The sequence below is a fragment of the Lathamus discolor genome, chromosome 1 (assembly GCF_037157495.1).
Source record: "Lathamus discolor isolate bLatDis1 chromosome 1, bLatDis1.hap1, whole genome shotgun sequence".
NCBI lineage: Eukaryota > Metazoa > Chordata > Aves > Psittaciformes > Psittacidae > Lathamus > Lathamus discolor.
Genome location: NC_088884.1, coordinates 55754374 through 55769115, shown reverse-complemented (window position 1 = coordinate 55769115; position 14742 = coordinate 55754374). Strand labels below are relative to the sequence as shown.

The 14742-nt window shown below is 43.3% G+C and overlaps 1 protein-coding gene across 7 annotated transcripts in view; it reads left to right on the top strand.

Annotated features, from left to right (window-relative positions):
* The first annotated feature begins 234 nt into the window (after positions 1–234).
* The window catches only part of FAR2 (fatty acyl-CoA reductase 2), a 142107-nt gene continuing 127599 nt past the window's right edge, over positions 235–14742 (top strand). For 2 of the 7 annotated variants that reach the window (XM_065672240.1, XM_065672213.1), the window contains exon 1: positions 235–404. The gene's annotated coding sequence lies outside the window, so the exon portion shown is untranslated. Of the gene's footprint in view, positions 405–487; positions 509–699; positions 952–978; positions 1086–14742 lie in introns of those variants that run through there. The other 5 variants (XM_065672229.1, XM_065672222.1, XM_065672277.1 and 2 more) reach the window with 4 other exon arrangements.

Below are 14742 nucleotides of genomic sequence, written 5' to 3'. Positions count from 1 at the left end.
CTTGTAAGGCAAATTATGTAATTAGTTTAACATGCGGGTTTTATAGCTCCGTTTCTGTGTACAGCATTCTCCCTGACCATTTTAAACACAGAGGTAAAATTCTGCTTTAAGCTGGAGAGAAGGAGGTGTAATAACCTTGGAGGACACCCGGGGGACCACTTGCCCTGCCCATTCGTCTTGGGTTTAGAAAGCTCTCGGTCCGTTCCCCCTCCCCCCCACCCCCTTTTCGCCTCCTGGACGCGGGCAGGGGCTGCAGCCCAGCCCTGCTCCGCAGCCCCCGGCTCTCCGCGGCAGGCAGCTGGAGGAGGCCGAGGGCAGGGGCTCGGGGAGAAGCGCTGAGGATCCCCCGCACGCCCCCAGGAGCACGGAGGCGGCCGCGCCGGTGGAGGAGCCCCGGCACCCCGGTAAGGAAGGGAGCCCGACGGGAGGGAGAGAGCCTTTTCTCTCTCGCTCCTCTGCCTTCCTCCGAGAGCTGCTGCGGCGGCGTGCGCGGTACCCTGCGGCAAGGGTAACGGAGGCAGACTGCGCAGGGAGCGGGCAGCGAAACGTGGCTTTGCCTCGCTGGGCGATGCCGGCAGCGGCGGGGACCGGGGGAGAAGGGGCGGTCTGAGGCGGGGTGGGGGGACGACACACGGGTCCGACTGCTGCCGGGGGCAGGGGAAGAGGGGCCCCCGCGGTGTGCCTGGCGTGCTAGCGGCACCCGTTGCAGACACGCCGCTTGCCGTGTAGCCAGGTCCCGGCCGCACGGCAGCGGAGCGGGGCCAGGCAGGGCGGAGGAGAAGAGCAGGTCCGCATCCCCGGGAAGGCAGCCGCCTTCCTCCCCCGGTTCGCGCGGCCGCAGCCGCTCGGTGCGAGAGGCAGCAGAGGGGAAGGCAGAGCAGAGGCGCTGCTCCTCCCTCCCCCGGCCGGATATATAGTACCAGACCCACAGGAGGAGGAGGAAAGAGGCTTGTAATATTTTTTCTTCTTTTCTTTTTCATTTGTTTTTTCCTCCTCTCCTTCTTTGGTGGGAGTTGCTTGTGTGCTAGGGAAGGTGGGGGCAGCGGTTTGGAGACAGGAATTGCTCGGAAAAACGGTAACTGAAGGTAACAACCCGCCGGGGTACATAGGGGGAAGCGAAATAAGGGGGGGGAGAGAGGAAGAAGAGGAGGAGGCGCCGCTGTGGGGGATGATGCCCAGCAGGGGAGGAATAGGGGAGCAGGCGGCGGGGCCGGGCCGGCTGCGGCGGCGGCGGGAGGCTCCGCCTGGGCCGCCCCGAGCCGGGTCGTGCCGGGCAGATACCGCTGCCCAGGGGCAAGCCGGGGCAGCGGGGATCCGTCCGTGGAGCGGGACCGGGCCGGACCCCCCGGCGCTGGGCGGTGTCTCGGGAGCAGCGGCCCCAGCCCAGCTGGCTCTTCTGTGTCTGCTCGGGAGAGTTGTAGCCACGGTGCAACCCTGTGAATGAGGAGAGAATGTGGGGAGCGGCTCCTGCGCCCTTTCACCGCAGGGCTTGCTCCGGGTAAGGGCAGTCTTCAGCGCGATGCTGTAAAACAGAACTAAAAATCTGATACATTTTTAGGGGAGCTTGCCTTTTTGTTTCCCCAGCTGTTAGGCCCATGCATCTTTATTTTCGTTTAAAAAGTGTATAGACAGCAGTAGAGTTATAATGATAAGAGGAGGGCTCCTTATTCCGAGCCTTGGTGCTGTTTTCCGTCACTTGATTGGGAATTTACTGGATATCCCTGCTGCCCACGTGGGACCACAAAGATTTAACCCAAAATTTGTTACAGGATCCTGTGAGGATAGCCTTGGTTTTCTAGAAACTAGAATCATGTGACCCTATCTTGTCTTTCACAGTCCTTTACAGTAATGCTGTTACTCGGGCCAATTTGCTTTTACATGTTTGCCTCGGAGCCTTTTAAGGGCATAACTAGAGAGATGAACAACTAATGACGGACCATTATCTTGCAGGGGGGCAGCTAAACTAAATGGGAGGCCCTTTACCAGCAGATATTGCACGATAAATTCAGTTGAAAGACTAGTTTTGCATCTTCATTTAGACTGAGATTTTGCTATCAGTGAAGGTCATTATTAGGCTAGAAAAAATGTGCTCCAATATCCATACCTGCTCTAATCCTGGCTCAGTTCAATTTGTGTTAAAATAAGTGTAATTCTGAACTGATAAGTGATCCTAAAATGTGTAATACAATGCATGGCCTTTCAGAGGCTTTCAGTACCATGGCCAATACACTGTTTTGCCACATTACTTTGGAGTGTAGCTTTCTTCATGTGCTGGCATTCTGGGAATGTTTATCCCCACTTGATAAGAAGCTGGTGGCAGTTCAGAGATCTACTACTGGAGTTTGTTTTCTTTTGCACCTACTGTATCAAAAGCATCATCATTTCCTGCTTACCTGTAATGTTCTTGAATAGGAAAGTGCAAGTTCTGTTCATTACTGTGTAATGTACTCATCTTGTCTTTGAAGTAAGCACATAGTTTAGAAGATCACACTGGTGGTTGCTCTAGAGAAACTGTGAAGTCCCTGTTGACAACGTAGTGGTTTAAGCTCCAGATTTGCTGTGTTCTCTCCCTCTGATAAACTATAGTTTTGTAGAAACAAATTTTTGAAACATTTGAGTGTTTGTCTAAGTGAGGTCACCATAAACTTCAATACATGAGTGTTGAGAATAGAAAATTGGGGGTTGGGTGGAAGAGATACACTCACTCAAAGGTATCTGAATTAAACATGAAACAATAGCAGATTTAGGCCAACCTTTTACTATATTTAGAGGATGTTTGAGGATGCATCTGACACTGTAACAAAGCTGCAGGTTCCTCAATTCTGCCAATTTGTGTTTCAGTTCTAATCCCTATTAAGTCCTGTTGAAATTAGTGGTGGGAAAATGTAGTTTTATAACATCTTGAAGACCATGTAAGAAAAAGCCTGATTATGTAAAACCCATAGCATGTCCGCTGAGCAAGAAAAGTATCTGGAGACAGACTGCAAGAAAAGTAGTAGGACATAGCCTGTTAACAGAGGCACAAAGTTCAGTGCTCTGTTATGGAGCCAGCTTTGATAAACTTCTTATGCTTTCCCCAAAGTCAGTTTAGATCTGACAGACCTGGATCTCAGGGGTTGGATGGAAGGGTGGGGGTGCTGACAGGGAGACATGGTGGTGACAGGGTAGAAGGATTGTGGCAGAAAATATGGGTAATATGAGCAAAGGCACAGAGACTGCCATTTGGTGTGCATGGTACAGCAGAGCAACACGAATGAGTGGCCAGAAATCTCTCATATACAGATGACTTCAAGTCCTGAGGCAGATCGCAGATTCTTTTTCCAAAGGGGAAGTCAGCAGCATTATACTGTCACTGTAAGAAACACTTTTTGATTTTTTTTCCTTACATTCCAGCTTGGAAGCTCCTAATTCTGATCAATTTGCCATTTCTCCCCCCACCAATGACGAGTAGTTTTGATCTATACAAGGAGCAGATTATGTAAATGAGGGCATAGGGAAGGAGAAAAAGAATACATGTTTTGAAATGGGAAAGGGGGAGAGACCCCCTTTTGTGTGTGATAACCACAGATCTGAGTGGCTCATAGAAGCTGAAGGGCAGTGGATAGTAACTCAGTGGGGTTGGGAAAACTGATCAGATATTGTTTGGTTTTGCTGTGTTCATAGGAAAATGTTGTGGAGAATTGCTGCACAGGATAATGTAGGCATTGCTCTGTAACTGCATGATTATCCCATTATTACTACCAGAAATATAGCATTCTTATTCCGTAAGGGTCATGCGTCCACAAAGGAGGCTTAAGAAATGGAAGTTTGAATATTTAAATGCTGTCCAGTGAGATTAACATTATCTAAGTTTTTAGCAGTAAGTCATGGAAAGAGTGAGGCATCTCCAGATGTACCTAGAAATAAGTATCTCGAGCACAGTCACTTCCGTGGCTCAACAAACTGTCACACAAAGGCAGTCCTTGTCCTGGAGCTGTTCACCCGTATAAATGTGAAGCTGTCCTGGAGCTAACTGAAACTTGCAGCTCTTGCAAGGCAGAGGGTGTGGTTGAGCAGTCATCTTAATTTGCCATAAATGCGTGTTCCTGCCAAAGGGTCAGCCTGCCCGCCTCACCTCTGGCTACACATTCCTGATCTCTCACTTGCACTGGTACTACCACGTGTGGTACCAGCAAATCCGCTCCTGTTGTTGCTGTTGGCCTGGTTTTCAGTTGGATGAGTTCCTGGGTCTGACTCAATGTATGACTAAAATGCACTGAGGAGTCAGCAGAGACGTGCACTTGGGGGAAGAGCAAACCGATCCTCGTCACACTCTCTGAGTCCCATTTGGACCAAATTAAAATGATGATGGATCTGCAGCCTAATGAGCTCACTCAGTGCTAACACTTCTGCATGGCTTCCAGGTTTAGTTTGGCTTGTAGCTGGCCAGTTTGGACAGCGAGGAGAGGTACGTCTGCCTCCAGTCACCTGTGCAGACATACTCTTTAAGGGCCTGATGAACTGAGAAAAAGAGGCAACTTGAAGGACAGTTGTTTTAAATACCTGTGTTCTTGAAGAAGGTGAGACCTTACCCTGGCATGCTAAAAACTTACCTCTCTGCTCAGGATGTAGAGCTCTGAATTTAGGTTTGGGGTAAGTTTTGCCACTGACCTGATTTATACCCTCATCACCACTCCTGTTGCTTCTAAGCCTGCCTATCCTGTATTTAAATTGCTGCCTACGTCAGCTGCAGTCTCTTTTTTTTGCTCTGTGTTTGCATATGGCCTGAGCTGATAAAGCGCAGGTTTGTGGCATGCGTTCTTCATTGCCATTATGATACTAACATAAATTTCTCAGCATAGGATGGTCATAGCCATAGGGGGCAGTCATGGGGGAGCATTTCCCTGGCTTGTTGTCTCTTGTGAGGTCTCATGGGCCTGTGTGAATTGGTCCCTGCTGTGTAGTGCCACTGTGGAGTCACCATGCACGTCTAGTATCTCATACCTCTTTGGATGCAGCCACGTCTGCAAAAGTTCATTTTCATTTGTTAACACAGGGACGAGTGTGATGCTTTGTCTTTTATTATGTTTTTCCATTCGCTTTTGAGTGGCAAGCCTGTAACTTAGGCTTACTTTCTTAACACCATCAGGGGTAGATATTTTGTGGGGGTTTTGGTGGGTTTGGCTTTTGGGTTTTTTTAGATTCTCATCTAAATAGTGCTTTCAGGTTTTCTTTAGAAAATGTAGTTGTCTTTGGGTGATATACAGTGTTAAAATTACAGCTAATTAGGCCTTCACAGAGTGAAATAATCAATAGGGGGATCTTGTGTGTAGGCATATAATTCATGTTCTACTGGTAATTACTGGAAAGTGGAAATCCTTCTCCCTCAAATCTCTTGTTACATTCATTTTTGTTAAAACATGAGGCATACTGAAGGTTTGGCAAAAATGCCTGTGTTTCAACTATAATTGTGTTCAGTTCTAAGCTTATATTAGCTGTTGTTTGAAAGAGTTGCTTGTACATGTGTTCCTCTTCGTGTGTACCTATGCTTACACAGTTTCAAGTGACTGGATACTGCACAGGGCTCTGTTCTTCTGCCCATGCTCACAGAAGAAAATACCTTGTGTCACAAAAATATGCTGTTGTGTTTAACTCCAATGTTTTCTCCTTCCTGGAAGTAATTGTGAATAAGTTCCAGTAATTCCTGGAAGTAATAACAGCTCTGCCTACAAGAGATGTATACTATAGATTTTCCTCATTTCAAATAAATTTTAGCTCATTATGCCAGTGTCCATCACCTCTGTCTGCTTTGAGAAGTGGTAAGCTTTCCTGTGGGGTTAACAGAACAAGCACAAAACTTAATGCCTGCATTGCATGCAAGAATAGCAAGACTGGTTACAAATCTGGATGCTTACGATTTAGTTTCTAAAGCTGTCTTTCAGCCTTGCCTTATCCAATCCCAGATCCATAGTTTATTGCACCCAAAGGTGAGAGTCATTTTTACCATGGGGTGTTCTCTGGAAATGAGTTTCCGTAAGTTTCTGATTCCAGCTTTGAATGGCTCGTGTGCACCTTTATAGCAAACTCAGTTTTCACTGCTTTTCTGCAATGCTGTATAAAACTGGAGCCAGCTGGATTAACAACTTCCTTTTTGTCATTTTACCTTCCTGAAAGCAACCATAAATCACTTGTTGACTGAAGGAAAGAAAGGTTCCCTGATTTCATGTAAAGAATGTGAATTTCATGTAAACAGTGTGCTTTAGATGGTTCAAGAGGGCCCTTTTCTTATTCAGGGGATGCTGAATGCACTGTAGTGTCACAGCCCTCTCTTTTCTAGAATCCTCTTGTTTCCTTCAGAAACTACCTTCATACTGTGAGTGAAATTATGAAAATGTGAGTTGATTGCAGTTTTGCAAACAATGCCATAGATTAACAATAAGGAAAAGATTCTTACAAAGGTACACACACTATTTAAAGACCTGGAAATCAAGAGTAAGTGTTATGTTGGCATTGAGTCAATCAGGGAGACCTGGTTTTGAGGAAAATCTGAAAAACAGATGCTACATAGAAAAGGTACAGGCCTGTTTTGGGAACGTAATTCCTGCAATACACCCTAGTAAATCCTAAAAGAGAGATTCTTAATTTATTCACAGATTGTGGGTATTAACAGAGTACAGCAGTCTTTTAAAAGGTTCTTTGAGATAGGTGCATCTTGGAGTTAACAATGGGCTCTACAGATGGGTTTGATAGTAGCCAGAGGTGGTACCATTTAAAGATTCATTGGCGGTATATGAAATTGCCTGAGTCATCTTTATAGGTGACTCAAAATAGAGTTACAGATGACTTTAAGTAGTGGTGTGTTGCAGCTGATACATGGTGCAGAAAACAACAGCCTGAAGCTAGCACTGATTCCCCATTAGTAGTGGCTCTTTGCTCCCTAAGCACAGACAACAATAATTTGGAGAGCTTTGTAGCTGCAGCAATCAGCACTGTTTTGACCAAACACGCAGCACTAATTTGGAAATATACTTTTCTGTTAGTGCTCTTGTTCTATGAAATAATTTTTTTGCCTGCTCACTCTGTTTTGAGATATAATGTGAATAATTGTGCTTCTCTGAGCTTTGCTCCCCACTGCAGAATCACTCCATGACTAATGACATAAGGTTATTCACCACTTGTGAAAGTTTGTTTGGTTACACAGGGTTGAAGCATCTGAGGTGCCTCTTGCATCACTAAGGCCTTTTGGAACAAGAGCTAGTGCTGTCAGCAGAGGTCTGTGCTGGAAGGCAGGTGTTTGTGCCTGGATTCACTGGAGCATTCAGTGATGCTTACTCTTAGATACTGCTCTCTGGTGTGTTTTGAGCTCTGCCCGACCTATTTCTGGTTGGGACCAGCAAACACAGAGGTGGTTTTGTGGCTCCTGTCAGATGACCTCCTGGCTGCTTAGTCTGTGTCAATGTCTTCCATTTGTCTGGGCTTCAGCAGCGAGGCAGAAGCAGTTTGGAGGTGGAATGAAGAACAGGAGCAAGTGAGCCTTGTCAGTCCTATCCTGTCTTTGTGGCAACTGGTAAGGTCAGCTGCTGCTGGTTTCCTTGAGTGAAGTGAGGAATAAAGAGGAGGGGAACTGCTTTTTCTGCCAGCATCCTGTGGAGCCACCAGGATAGCGGAGCCAGGGACTGCCGCAGATCTTTTCAAAACCATCTGTTTTTACCACCTGTCACTGCTTATTCACAAACACGCAGTCCTGTTGGGCATTAGTATTAAAAATCTTTCTATTTAAGTATAAAAATAAGTTTCTTTGAAATTCTTCCATTATATGCCCATAGCTCAAGCAGGAGACTATGTAAGTACTCTGTTGTGTGGGAGAGGGGAAGAGACAGAAAAAAGGGCTTGTGTGCCCAATATAAACCACTTTCTGATGTTGTACATGTTCACAGTGCTGTCTATGGGACATATTTTTGTTATCAGCTGGTCTGAAATGGACCCCATTTTAAGGACAATATTGAGGGTGGAATTTTGTTAGAAAAGGAGCCCTTAGCAAAACTTCTGTGCATGCACTAACATATTCATTGCTTCTAGCTTTAAGTCAGGAGGAACGTCACAGACCAGGACTGTTTCTGGATTTCCTTTGGCTATCTAATTGAATGTCACCCAACAATTCCTTTGTTGGATGTAACATTTTTGAAGAGACTGAGACTGCTGGTCCCCAGGCCATTAATAAGACACCCAAACTCCTCACATATTCACATTTCTAAATTAAATGTGGCAGACAGAATTATACCCTTAGTTAACCCTTGCTTCATGTAGCTGCAACCTCACTGTTTTCCTTCTGATCCTGCAGACTGCAAAGAAACAGTCTGCTTGCTTTTAAGACAAAATATACATTTATGCAGATCTGGAGCTCAGATAGCCATGTAGTCTAACATTGCATGCAGTAAATTTCACTTTATTTCTGTGACTGTAGCTGAAACTTCTCAGCCTAGCTCTGTACATGCCCTATGATCCTTTCTCCAGTAATGTACATTATTGCTTTGATGTTGTTCTGCTTGTACTTCCCTATGGAGCGCTTCAGTTTGCCATCTGCAGGAAGAACTGAAATCCCAGATCAAGACATTATAGACATTGAATGATGCTGTCTTCTACCAGTGACCTCCTTCAAGCCCTATTCGCTGCTATCTTTATTAGAATTAGATACTCCAGAGCAAACTGACTAAGCTCATACGTATGGAACAAAATGTCAGTCATTCCCTCTGTACTTTTCTTTGTGCCTTTCTTTGCATCTGAAATAAAGTTGATGACACTGTTGCAGAGAGAAGACAGCAAGGAGCTATGGGGTACCAGGGTGTTTATGCCATGCTCTGCTGTATGTATCAAAACAACCATCAAATCTTGCACCTAAACGCAGTGGTCAGACTGTCAACTCAGAGGAAAACCTTGGGTGTCAGGCAGATAACTGTAACATTGTCTAGCTGTAGTTCTGATTTTTCTTCATTCTTATGTTTATGTTCAGTGACTGCTGCCTTTTCCTGTGTAACCTCAAAGCAGCCTGTTGGTTTCTACTATACTTGAATTCAAGGCCTCAGGGCATCATAAACTATATATTGATTTGATGGTAAACATTAGATCTTGATGCATTTCTCATCTGGGTCATGGAATGCTTTGTACATGGGTCCAGTATTCTTTTATGCTGAATATTTGTATTAGGCCATATAGAGTTGAAATCCAGGCAGTTGTTTGCAGAGGGTAACACTGAATTCTTTACCAATGGAAAGCTTACTGCTTTGGCTTGCTCAGGGTTTTTCAGGAACTGATTAAGCACTGTTTACTGTAAGAGAATTTCCAGCAAGCAAGCCAGGGGTCAGATGAAACTATGTGTTTCCAAGACGGTGTGATTGTATTCCATACTCAAAGATGAGGTCTCTGGGCTTTACCAACAGTTGAACCAGTGGCATATGCAAAACTAAGCTCTGACCTGACTTCAGGTCAGTCACAGCATAGAGATGCATCAGTTGCTCGTAGTGCACCACTTAGAAGTGGAAGGGTCTTCCTTGTCAGGTTCCTCTTGGAAACCTTTTGCCTGTTAATGTTATATTTACTACGGCTTTGGTTTTCAAGTAGCAGAAGGTTGTAATTCAGTATCACCTTTCTGCTGCAGGATCATAAAAAGGCTGAAGTTGTATTAATACTGAATACATTTCTGTTGTCTTTTCTGGAAGACTAGATTTCCCTCAGACAAGGATAGTGACATACATATGAGGACAGGTTGCTTTTTAATGCTTCTGCTTTGCTCTTGAAGTTAAGTATGATATTAACCTTCCAGTCTTAAAGGTTATAGGCTGGCACATTTAACCATCAGTATTTTGAGGACTATCCTCAAAAATTGGATAGTCCTGCTGAAAAACTAAAAAAATATGAGATGCCAGAATTTCTGTTGCTGACCATACATTGCATCCTTGAAGATGGGGAAGTTCTTGTTTTTTGAAGCAGGATAATCTGCATTTTATCAGAAACCCAGTGCTCTACTTATCACTAACACTTAATTTCCATGGCAACCTAGGTAACTCTTGTTCTGGGTAATGAAGTAAGGTGATCTGGAGCCCTTCATAGGAACTCATCTCTGATCTAAGGTTCATGTGTTCAAAATGTGAAAACAGTCACAACAGTCACAATACTGTAAAAGTAAAGCTGTCTTTCATTAAATGACAGGGTGCTTTCAAAGAGAGTATTTCTGTTATTTTCCACATACGCCTACACCTAATGTGACTAATGTGATTGTGACTGTGAGCCCTTAAAGTGCTATACAAATAAAAAGTGGAATATAGAACTAGGCTTCATAGCATTCACTTGTATCTTGTTTTGTGGGTAACAAATCTGAGCTAAATTTATTATGACTGATAGTTGGAAGTAATCAAGGAAATAAGATTCTTTTCATGTGATGCATGCAAATCCTTTTATGTATTTTTATTCTAAACATATTTTTTCAATGTTTTGTCTGTATTTTCACTCTAGAGTAGCATTGGCAGCATTTGATAATTTGTTCCATGTAGCTCTGTATAAATATCACCCCATACTGCTGATTCATTTATAAAATAAAATGGGCACCTCCTGCACTCCTTCTCTTTTTGTCTGTCTGTGAAAGTCTTCTGTGCTGTGTGCAACCTTGTGTCTTGTCCATACAAAATACAGAGCCCAAAATATCCTGTTTGGGATACTTTTATCTCAAGTGCTCATAATTGCCTACAGCAGCTTCCTTTGAGTTTTATAGAATTTTCATGAGGGTGTCCCATAGGTAGGTTTTTTTGTTCTGTACAGCATTGTGCAAAAATCTTACCAAACCAGAACTTCCCACTTGGACCAATAGAGGTGTTTCATCTATTTTGCACTTGTTTTGAAGGTTCAGGAGGATTGAGAACAGGAAAATATATTAAGGATAACTGTAATTCTGTGAGGAAAAGGTCATACCTCATTGCCTTATCTTTTCTAAATGCCATCTTTTCCATAATTTATGGAAATTTACTTTTTCTTTAAAAAGAAAATTCTTAAAGAATCTGACTGAAAAAATAAGGTAAAATAGCTCAGGTTTCTGATTCCTGTCTTCTCCTATTAGTAAGTTGTAAGCCTAAAACTGTAGAAGCCACTTTTTTATCTTGAGTGTTTCTCCATTGATTAAATCATCTCTTTAATGTATTGCAAATAAATATCTGGTGTAATGTTAGCAAGAGAACACGTGTTCTGATGTCTTACAATAAACATAAAAATTATACTTATATATCTCCACCAGGATTTCATGGTATGAGTACAAAATGTGCTGGAGCACTGATGAAGTCATCTCTATCACCTTGAGAATGTTTTCCACCAGAAAATTATTTTATTGGTATAATGAGTCTCTTGTATCTGCGCTTTGTGTCTAGTTGTATGCTCACTGGAGATGTGCATTTTTCTTGTTAATAGCGTGGCATTAGTACGTGAAAGCCAAAGGAAAATAGCAAAAGACATGAGTGGAAATCTATGGTACAAGGTATGTGGAAATTATGTAAACATGGTAGATTTCAAATCAGATCTAGAGGCCTGCCAGTGCACCATAGGCTGAATGAAGAGGAGCAACATAGTGCTTTGCACTTGTGTTTCCTACTCCACTGTTAACAACGAAATTGAGATTAACACAGTAAAAATGCGTTATATTACCACATGTGATAGGAAGTGATGTTTGAAAACTCCATATGGTGGAAGTGGCTTGCCTTCTTTTGTTCTAACTTAGCACTGAGAGCTGGCAGCAGTGCAGTAGGGTTTGTCTGAAGACCCCTGGAAGCACTGCACTAAGAAAACTTTTGGGTCCTCTTTTTTTCTCGACTCTTAAGAAAGTAATGAGAAGTTTGCATTAGATCATAGTTCCCTGGTAGATTCAGAAGAAAGGGTAGGTAGCAGTCTTGCACTGAAGCATTCAGGAAGGTAACCTGGCAGTTTTGTCAAGAGAGCAATGAGATCTCTAATACGAATGAAGGGAACTCTTACTGGATCTCCCTCCTGCCCTTGAAGAAGCCACATCTTTGCAGAATCCAAGTGGAATCTAGTAATTTTAGTCCTGTTAAGCAAGTTTAAGGTCATGTGTCAGAAAGGTGAGATTCTTTTTCTGTATTCCTCCAGTTATTTTGGAGATACTGTTAAAGGCAGAGTCAAAAGTTTTCTGTTTGCGCTGTGGGTATTTCTCAGCTCTCTGTTCTTCTCCCTTAATCAGTATTTAGAGGCCTAGTGCTCTGAAGACTTAGGTTCTCTTCTTTCAGAAATACCACTGGCTACTTGCAAGAAGTACCTTTTGCTAGATGTCTGCTCATTCAGATCAGGGTGTAGAGCACTTGCCTATAGTATATGGGCGAGAGATGACAATACTGTGTTCTCGGTGCCCAAGCAGTGTGGAATTGAGCGTACAAATATGATTTTGTACAAAAGCAAAGGTTGCCTAGGAGAACATAATTAAGCAGTGCTGCTCAGGAAACAAAGAGTATTTTATTCTTCAGAGCTGCTTAGAAAAACAGGTTATAGCCAAATCCATCAGGTTGTATGGGATTTATGCTAGGATGCTGCAATTGCAGTTCTGTTTTCTATGAAAAAAAAAAGGTGGCATAAGAGTTCCCTGGAGACTAAGGAAAAGCTATCATTACACCCGTCTTGAAGAAGAAGAAGAAGGAGAGTTTAGGGAATATAGGCCAGTCAGCCTTACCACAATCCCTGGAAATATTGTGTATCATGCCTAAGGGAATTTGTTTCCAAATGTGAGAAGGATGAGAAGTTATTCAAAAACAGTAGTCCACATGTACCAAGGGCAAGTCATACTTGACCAGCCTGAGTGCCCTTTGCAATTATATGGCTAACTATGTACATGTGGGGACATTTGTGGATATAGTATTTGCTGAGTTTGACTTCAGTGAGGGTTTTATCATCTCTCATTGAAGAAACTGTGGAAGTGTGAGCTGGCAGATACGGATTGTTAGATGAATTGTAAATTGTGTGGATATCTGGGTTCAAAGGAAAGTCTTCAATAGCTCAGTGATTCACTAGGGACACATAACAAGTGGACTGTGAGGTGCTGGGCTGGCGAAGTTATGTCTCTATTGGTTATCTAGATGGTTAGACAGTGCACCCTGAGAAAAGCTGTAGATCCCATTAAATTGGCAGGAGAGAGAGTTTAATACACCTAATGGTAGAAATCCAGTTCACCTGGACCTTGAGAAATCTGAGCTTTGGGCCAACAGAAATCTCATGAAGTTCAGTAAGATCAATTGTGAAGTTTTGTGCCTGTGTAGTTTAACACTGTGCAACAGTACAAGCTGGATTAGCAACTGGCTGAACAGAACATCTGTGGGAAGGCAGTGGGATATTATGGTTGCTGCCAAATTGAAAATGAGCCAGTGATACATTTTCATTGCAAATAAGGCAAACGGCATTGTGCTCTAAATTAAAAGTATGGCCAGCAGATCAGGGGAAGTTGTTATCCTCCTCACCGCTGTTCAGTAATGAGCTTCTCCACGCAGTTTTGAGGCTCCTCAGATGAAAAGGACAGTGTTTGAAAAATGGAGAGAGGTTGCAACAGAGGACTACTAAGGTGATTTGAGCCATGGACCCATAAGCAATGAGGAGACATTGGGGGAACTGGGCTTGTTTATTCTGGCCAAAAAAAAGAGACTAAGGGGCAATCTCTCTGGGTTTCATATTGATATGGCTATTTGGTGATATCATAGTGATATGGGTATATAACAGTGAGGGTGGTGAGATACTGGAACAGGTTGTCCAGAGAAGTTTTGGCTGCTGCATCCCTGGCAGTGCACAAGGCCAGGTTGGACAGGGCTTGGAGCAACCTGCTCTAGTGGAAGGTGTCCCTGTCTGTGGCAGGGGGTTGAAACTGGATGATCTTTAAAGTCTCTCCCAACCCAAAGCATTTTGTGATTCTGCGAATCTCATAGAAGTCTGTAACTGCTTGAAGAGGAGTTAGAATGGCTGTAGAGCTGAACTCTTACTAGTGGCAGATTGTAAAAACAAGGAGCAACTGTCACAGGCTGCAGCTTGAGAAGTTCAGACTGGTCATTAGGAAAAACGTTTTTCACTAGAGTAGTGCAAGACTTTCAACATCACCCAGAAAGGTGCTGGAGTTTGTCCTTGGAGGTTTTGCAAGACTCAGCTGTCCCAGGCTGCGGATGACCTAGTTTAGCATTGGTGACAGACCCTCTTCAAGCAGAGGTCCCTTCCAACCAGCTTTTCTATGATTCTGACTTCCAATAAGTTAGTATGCCCAGGACAGCAGGATTATGCAATGTGGATGGAGAATTCTGTGAGGGGTTAACATTTCTGTGTCTACAATGGTGGATCCATAGGAGTACAAGTAATTTGTATTGCAGTTGAATTAAGATTGTTTATTAAGAATTACATCTATTTTAGCCATTCCTTCTCTTTCTAGGTGTGGTAGGAGCTATAAAAAGGTGTAGAAATCTGTTGTTCAAAGTAATTTGTCAAAAATAAAAAAGACATGAGACAAATCAGCTGTCAGGATCATAAGAAGTCTGTTTTCACAGATCAGTGTGGATGATTGTTTTCAGTTGAGTTGATTCCTCCTTTTAAATCTTAACTGTGATTGTGATCTCTGCAAGACATAATTGAAGAAGCCAACTCATGGAAAGGGGAAAAAATAGTCAACTCTAAGCCAGGATAATTGGGAGTATGATTTTATCACTAATCCAAAGTAGGAGTGGAGACAGACAGATTGGGGTCAAC